The sequence below is a fragment of the Dermacentor albipictus genome, chromosome 10, assembly GCF_038994185.2.
Source record: "Dermacentor albipictus isolate Rhodes 1998 colony chromosome 10, USDA_Dalb.pri_finalv2, whole genome shotgun sequence".
In the NCBI taxonomy this organism is placed as follows: Eukaryota; Metazoa; Arthropoda; class Arachnida; order Ixodida; family Ixodidae; genus Dermacentor; species Dermacentor albipictus.
In genome coordinates, this window is record NC_091830.1 from 66,097,170 (window position 1) to 66,105,143 (window position 7,974).

At 44.5% G+C, this 7,974-nt stretch overlaps 1 long non-coding RNA gene across 2 annotated transcripts; it reads right to left on the reverse strand.

Annotated features, from left to right (window-relative positions):
* Positions 1 to 1,247: 1,247 nt before the first annotated feature.
* On the reverse strand, positions 1,248 to 6,185 carry LOC135904161 (uncharacterized). 2 transcript variants are annotated; one of them, XR_011508979.1, is made up of 3 exons: positions 5,802 to 6,185; positions 5,564 to 5,732; positions 1,248 to 1,415 (listed from the first exon to the last, which is right to left on the reverse strand). It is a non-coding gene; the product is annotated as an uncharacterized lncRNA (long non-coding RNA). The 2 variants fall into 2 exon arrangements; XR_010565028.2 differs by lacking the exon at positions 1,248 to 1,415 and adding an exon at positions 2,392 to 3,438 and having other exon boundaries at positions 5,802 to 6,179.
* Positions 6,186 to 7,974: the final 1,789 nt, after the last annotated feature.

The following is a 7,974-nucleotide window of genomic DNA, read 5'->3' on the forward strand; positions in this document are numbered from 1 at the left end:
ACTCGCATTATTAGCAGCATAGTGTGTCCACCTCACCTAGAAACTCCTTTGCAAAAACGCCGGGCTCTCCGTGCTCAAAACTTTTTGCTAAATATCTGCATGGTTAAAAAAAAGTAGATATGCACAATTGTTTATGCATGAAAGTCGTACACTATCACTTTTCAAGATTTTTGCCCTTCTATGCAACACCAGAAAAATTGGAAATAGAAGCTTCAGGTGACCTATCTGATTTGTTGCAAGTTGCATGGCCATATTATTGTTTTAATTTTTCGCTATTACCTTTTACTGTGATGTCGCCACTGCAGCAGCTCGATCTCGATGGCTGTGGCTTTTCATTCCAGGTCACAAAGCTGCACCCAGGTAGAGGCAGATTCCAAAAATGCTTGTGTACTTAAGTATAGCTGCACATTACAGAATCCGAGGCCCTCAACAATCATCCGTAGCCCTCTTGTAGCCCACGAGTTCCTTATATTTTATTAGGATTGAAGAGCAACGTTTGTGCTATATCCCTCTATTTCAGACGAAATAATGTGCATGCAAAATTATATCTTCATTACTTTACACCATAGTACCTATATCTGTCGTGCGTTGATTTTTGATGTCTTTGCATTTGCTATAGCAAGGATTTTTAAACATCAGCCACAAAAGAAAAAATAAATGGTCAAAGAACCAAGAAATGGTGTGTAGCAGCTCCCTTCTTTTTTTAATTGGCGGCAAGTTTTGCACTCGTGTACTTCAAAAGAAGTGTTACCTTCCTGCTTTGGAACTTTGTGGTTTTGTTCTGCCAGCTGCTTGACCAAAAGAAGCAAAATGTACTTCGGATATTCCACAATTCTGTATGCATTTGGTACAATAAAATTTGTTTCAAGAATGGACAAATGCAGTGATGGTTGTATTGAAAACTGCAACATGCCGATTTTAGTTTCATGCTTCATTAATTTTCTCAGAGCCCCAAAGAAAGCATGCGAGGTTTGAAAATATATCATGCGACAAAGTGCTGGCCTGCCATGACATTAGTGCACTCGGTCTAGAGAACTGATTGATGCTGCACATACATTGAACATGGTGGCCATGACCATCCCTCATGAATTGGCATTCCCTGCCTAAACCACCTCACCAACACAGCCTGTTAACAGCAAGAAAGCTGACGAGGCTTCCAAGAATTTTTATGCACTATTAGTATCGCCCTACTGAAATTACTCCATTTGTTTGCTGACAATTGTCTTGACAAAAGTGGAAGCCGAATCGGTTGTGTTCGATCAGTTTTATTTACATACAACCTATTATAATGTGGACCTTTCTTCGCCTCTTCAACTGTTCCACAGCTGCTGCTGCCATCTTGCATGCCACATCGAGGAGGGGGGGCAATGTACATGGCAGGTGCATGGGAGGATTTTCCAAGGAACTCTGGAAAGCTGTAATCAAATTGTGGGCAAAGTTTAAAAAGTCTTAAATACAAAAAGGGTGAAGAGTATTGTAACCTTGTACATGTTGATCACACCACATGTTTCAGCTGCAGCTGTAAGTGCCTTGTCTCAACCAAGCTACAGTTCTTGCAATGTTCCACTTGGTGATACTCAGTATGAATTGATAAGACTAGCTGCTATTCTAGTGGTTGTGCAGGCCACAAGGGAACAGTGCCTGGCCTTTGTGCTCGTATGTGTAAATTTCTCTCTGTCGGTCTCGCCCAAGCCACACCAAAATGTTATCCACAAGTGTCGTGCCAAAAAGGCCTGGCAACATCTCGTATTAAGCCGTTTGACCCATTTTATTGCACTGATGCACACGGTGCAACCAAATGTAGGAAATGACATTGCCTAGGTGATTAGTAAATTACCCTTCTAAAATACCACAAGAGCAACTTTGCTGTGGCAAGAGCCTTAGCAAAAACATAAGAGACACAAAAATGAAGGAAAAGCGACACCTTCAAGTTCCCGCACCAACTCACCGTGACAAGCACAGATTTTGACAGTCTGCTTGAGCTTAGTTATTTGGAGATACATGCAGTTGAATGCTTTTACGAGCATTGAGATGCCCCACTATGCTAGCTTGCCTTTTATGGCTATAGAAAGTTGTATACTGCCACAACTCTGCCTATTCCGATTAGAATCTATATTGAAGCTGCTTTGAGCAACAACAGGTGGTATTCTATTTCAGCGCTAATGATACATTGAGAGTAGTGTGCCTGGAAGGAATAGACAAAAGCATTGCAGAAGCTGCAGTACTTTGTGCTCGCTGAATGATCACACGAGAAGGTAAAGATGCCATCAGAAAGCATCTTTCGTATGGAGTCTCTTTAAAAGAAAAACACTACAACTAGACATGGTGACAGTTGTGGGCAAACTAAAAATATAATGATAGTTCTAGGTGTGGTATGGCATGTTTATGCTATTTCTGAAAAAATAAACACGGCAAGTGTGTCCATGCCAACAATTGACACAGGATGTGCAGATGCAAAACTGCAATACAGCACCACGCCGTCAAAACGACAGTATGCAAGTGGTGGTCCAGCATCAAAACTTCAATGTCCCTACACTGCAACACTGGGAGGCCATGCTGCGTGACAGAAGCCTGGGTGGCCAGCAGGCACTGCTCTGTCGGGCACAGGACGTGGCAGCAACTATTTCTCCTAAGGATTCAATAAACGGATTTCTCTACCTCACCCGCCATGCGATGCGCCATGTGAGGGAATGACAGTGCCACTACTCTCACAGGATATGGATGGTGCACAACACCACCTTGAGCATCGGAGCGCACGTCTGCCTGTGAGCTCTGTGTACTACAAACACAAGTGGTGCATGCAAGGTAACATTTAACACATCACTGCCAAATGCCATCAACGAACAGAAGCAGCAAAGAAAGCTGGTTACATAATTTTCACAGTGTGTCGGAACTGCATATTTTTTACATCCTGTCTGCATGCCGCATTGTTCATCACTGCTAAAAAGTGCATAGTTGCATGGTACTTTTTTTCGATTTTGTGCACTTTCTTTTGTCTTGAAAAAATAAAGCAGATGTCTCTCAATGAGCCGTAAGTACTAAAGTTGCTCAAAAGGGTAGTTTACTGAATTGATTGCATTTGAGTACTGCAGGCCTAGTTTCTTTCGGTCTTTCTCTTTTAAAGCCTCGGCACAAGTTAGCTGAAACACCCTGTATACTGGACAGCTTGCCTGGGTGCCCGCACCGCCGAGGCGGAGTATCTTACGTTTTTGTGGTGCACTTGTCGCCGTCTCGTGGCACCGGTCGTCCATCCTTATCGCGTACACGCCAGCGTCGTCTGGTGTTCCAATTGGCTGTAGCAAAGCGGACAGCTCTGACGGGCAGGAAAAAAAGTGGTCCGCGAGCGATTGGGCTTGCTGCCTCGTTTAACGCCTGCTTTTATCCGCCTGGCCAAGAGCTTTGCCCGGTTTAGCCGCTCCGTCTTCAGTGTGAACGTGCCTTTAGAGTAAAAAATCAACAGCTTACGCTTCCACTTTTTTGCTCGGTAGCTACATTCAATTTGCTTGCTCCTCGTCTTTTAGATGTCTAGGCTCCTCACATTTTAACGTGGCTGAATAGTGCACAAATCAGAAATGAGAGTTTCTGTGGCCTAGCCTTCTCACACTTGCAAGGATACCATCCAAAATTGACCTATTTTTCTTATGGGGTGCCCACTGATTATGAGGATGCTGACATCGAAGGATCTCGAGTGGTTCTCTAGCATTTTGGTGACAAACGGAATACAGTAAATGCCGAGCTACAACTGACTTGATATCTGTCAGCACCAATGAACGCAGTAGTTAGTATTCTCACTAAATTGAGAATCCAGCCCAACAGCAGATGGACACCAGTGGTTTGAATCCCCCGTGTTGGCAAATTTAACTGGCTGAAATCAAGCATTTAAAAGACACGCACTTAGTTCCATCCCTTCAATCTGTGAGCATAATGAAGATCAAAGGTCAGGTTATGTGGCTGCAGCACCTTCTGTTCATGCAGCTTACCTTGTGTGCAAGCCACATCTATTTACAACAGAAACAGCGCTTTCCACCCGTGAGCAAATGTTTGGAGTTAAAATATGGTAGAATATGTGCCTGTTTAATCACTGCAATGCATTGAGACACTTCCGACAACGCACGGCTGTACCAGAAAAGGTTTTAATTTTTTCCACTAATGCCATGTACTTACGAAATTTTATGAATGTACCTGCAGCTTTCGAGTAGCTCGAGCGTAAAGTGGCCTGTGTGTTATTGCTATTCAGCCGGAGTGCAATAGGAGCCAGTCAAATGAGTAAAACATGAAGTCAATGTGCACACAAAGACTACATGTACCCTTGCATGACTTCGTGCCACAGGTAGCTAACAGCTTCCAATTCACAGTTCTTGTAGTATGCTTGTGGCAGCCATCTACAGTGATCTATTTGATTTAACGGGGATGTGCATGTTGGCTGAAAAAGAGAAAATATGCTAGGAAATATACTAACACCGATGGATGCAATATATTCTTTCCGGTAGAGTTTTGCACAGAAAAGTTAGCAGATTCCATGCATATGTGAAAATCGGTTATAAGTGAAGCCTTTGTAATGTTCAGTAAAATGCAACCACTCGTTCACTTCTATAACTCTGCACACAGTGCATGTCCTGGTCTCGTTTAGTTCATTTTTGTCCATACTCTGTTGCTTTCGATGCTGACTTTCCGACTTCTCTGTGGCTGACTTCTTAAATTTCCTGTTGTATACTTAATTTCTTGCCTCTTGTTCTACGTGTCTACCCAGTGGTACATGTTGAGCTGCACTTAACAGGTAATCCAAGTTGCCATTTGGACACATGCCAAGCAGCACATATCCAGTGCCATACACAGTGACCAATATTGGCAGGACTGCAGCAGCCACCACCCACTGAGCAAGGAAGAGGCAAAGAGGGTTTCGTTTTAAGAACCGCTCATTAAAGTTATTCAATCAATCAATCAATCAAAAATATGTAGCAGCTTGCATATGTAGGAATGCGATTTATTCGCGATGCTAATAATTTGATCACCTGTTTTGGTAGCTGTGGGCACGAGAAATTTAGACACCTAACCGCACCAAAATTCAGCTATTATGAAAACGCGGAATTTCGATCAAAAGAGTCCATTTGCCGCTGTGGTGGTTTGAAGGACGGCGACAGAATAAACCAAACATTGTAGAAAGGGAAGTAAACAATCTGCGCAACCGCTCTATCGCGTGTTTGACAAAGAAATTGACGAAAAAATGTGCTTAACGTGATTCAGAAACATGTCTACACAGGAACGTTCAATGGTAGAAATTACACTTCACCGCTACAGAGTAGCGAAGTTGCCCTGAATAGTGGGACCAATATTTTCCGACCGCCCAACAAAGGGTGAAGTGCGCACAGTATGTACGGCAACACTTGCTTTGTTCACCGCAGTAATGCCACCCTGTAATGGAGACAACTACGACAAACGGTCCGCATTTCTTCAGCAGCGAGCAGCGAGAAAAAGTGAAACATTTTTTTACCGAGTCAGAAATAAGCCAAGCGTGTTCCTGACGGTATGTAACGGCATGCCGCTGGAAAAAAGGGGTCCATACCTCGGGGTTCAAATTCCGCAGACACGGCATGCGCTTCAGCGTAGCCGTCAATTTGCGGTTGAGCAAGCGACGTTTTTGCATTTTCTGTTCCGCATCAGCATCTTCTAGCCAGCGAGAGAGCACCTTGAAAACCAGCACGACGGGCGCCGTCTCGCTGAACAATCAAGGCCTAAAATTTAAAAGAAAACACAACTATGAGCGCTTATTGTTTCAAATTTTGTGATTTCAGTAGACTTACCTTGATGTTGTTGCATATTTCTTGTAGATCCATGTTGCTTTCACGGTCATTTCCGCCAATATAAAGAACGGCGAAATCGACACGCTCGAAGCGCATCGTGGAGACAGCCCACGCCAGCCACACTGAACTGTAGCCAGCAAAACTGAATGTGCAGTCTTTAATAGACTCAATTAGGCGCAGGCGCGACCTATTAAAGAATTTAACCTGACTCGCCGACAATGACGCCGCGCAAGGACGGCATGACTGAACACGATCCAGCGAGGCGTAACAAGACCACGCGAACGAACCTACGTGAGCCGGCAGAAACCACAGGGATTTAGCAGCAGCACCTAGCAGCGTCTTTCCCTAGGCGTACAAGTACCTATCTGGGGGCAGGGAGTACGGCACTGGTTCACGTCACATCCGGTTTGCCTCTAAACCGGGTACAGCCGGCCTGCGGGGATACGCTTCTCCTGCGTGCGTCGTGTAGGTTTTTGAAACCGCCATTACTCACGAGGCGGGGCACACTCAAGGCGCGTGGGCGCTGGCTTTGACGCGCCGGCAAGCGTAAGCGTAGTTTGACCTTATAATAATAATAATAATAATAATAATAATAATAATAATAATAATAATAATAATAATAATAATAATAATAATAATAATAATAATCAGCCTATTTTATGTCCACTGCAGCACGAAGGCCTCTCCCTATAATCTCCAATTGCCCCTGTCCAATATCATCAGGGAGGTTGTGGCCGAATACTGCAACAGGAATGCCAATTCCTGTTCTGGTGAGGGGGTGTCTTTGTTCAAGCTCAGTGGGCCTTGCAAATTTGGTCGTACATGGATTAGTACAGCCCCACTCGCTCTCGGCATCTTTTGCCGGTGTCAGGCGTCCCTCCAAGCCTGCAGATGTAGTGCTGATGCGACGTGAGACCATACGAGAACGTTTTTCATATTATCGAGAGTCTGCGCGGCAAATCAAAATTGAAAAGTGCCCCAATTACTTGAGAGTAGGTTTTAAAAATGCGGAACGCTTCACAATTTTGACTTAAGACCGATCCAATCAACCGTCGTGGAAAACCTTTTCTGAGCAAGCGTTTACTTAATATGGTGTCTTTTGTGTTTTCATATAGCTGCTTTGTATTTTATATATCCTACTCATTTGTAATGGGAGGTCCCCTGTACAGTCTGTTGACTATGGGACCTCCCTCTGTATGTATGTATAATCCCCATTTGTAACCTTATTAAAATGCAAATAAAGAACTCTTGAACTCTTAAAAGTATGGGATCCTAAACTGCCGAGTTGGCGGCTTTCGTTGATGAACGGCCCGCGATTACTACGCTATCACTTTTTCCAAAGATCGTGCACGTTTACGAGCGTGGGACGGGGAGACACCGCAGGTCAATCACCCTGCCGCCTTAGCTTGCAGGTGCTGCCTGTTTATTAGTATTTTATTGTGCCCCTTGTGTTTTCATCTCTGGCTTTGCGCGGGGTACGATTACTATGCGCTTGTGACCCTTTCCCTAGTGCGTTTTTTGTTTGTTGTTTTTTAAGGAGAGGAGCAAACACCTGAAACTGAGGCAAGCGTACCGGGGCGCAGAAGAGGCTCATTGCTCGAATAGCCGGCAGGCCACTCACACGACGATCCTCGTACAGGATTGGCGACCTGGTGCGGCGACGGACCCCCCTCAAAGCCCGTCGGCAGCGATTGGGCTGTAAATGTTTGTGGCGGCGCACCGAGGGGTAGAAACCATGGCCCAGTTTAACCCAACACTTTTGGACTCAACTACATGTGTTATGCACCATCAGTGCAGGCCAGATAGGGTCGCCCTATGGGTTCCAGTCCCAACTTGCATCTGAATGCGTACATCTTAAGAGTAAATAGTTATTGCGAGTACGAAGTGCCTTCAAGCTTCACCTCGGTCCGCTTCCATTCATCCGGAGCCTCCAGCGAGCTTATCGCCGCTATCTTTATCGGCAAATCTCTTCACTGGCGAAATACATCTACCCTCGAGCGAGAGGAAGTACCTGGATCCTTACTTCCACTACAACACGGCCTTAATGTTTTCGAGCAGCATGTGTCACTTTTGACATTGTCTGTCAGTTCTAATTTATATGTTGTTTGTACATGAAAATTATACTAGCACATTTCTTTGTACAGCGATACGTTTAATGCAAATAGAAGCGCTC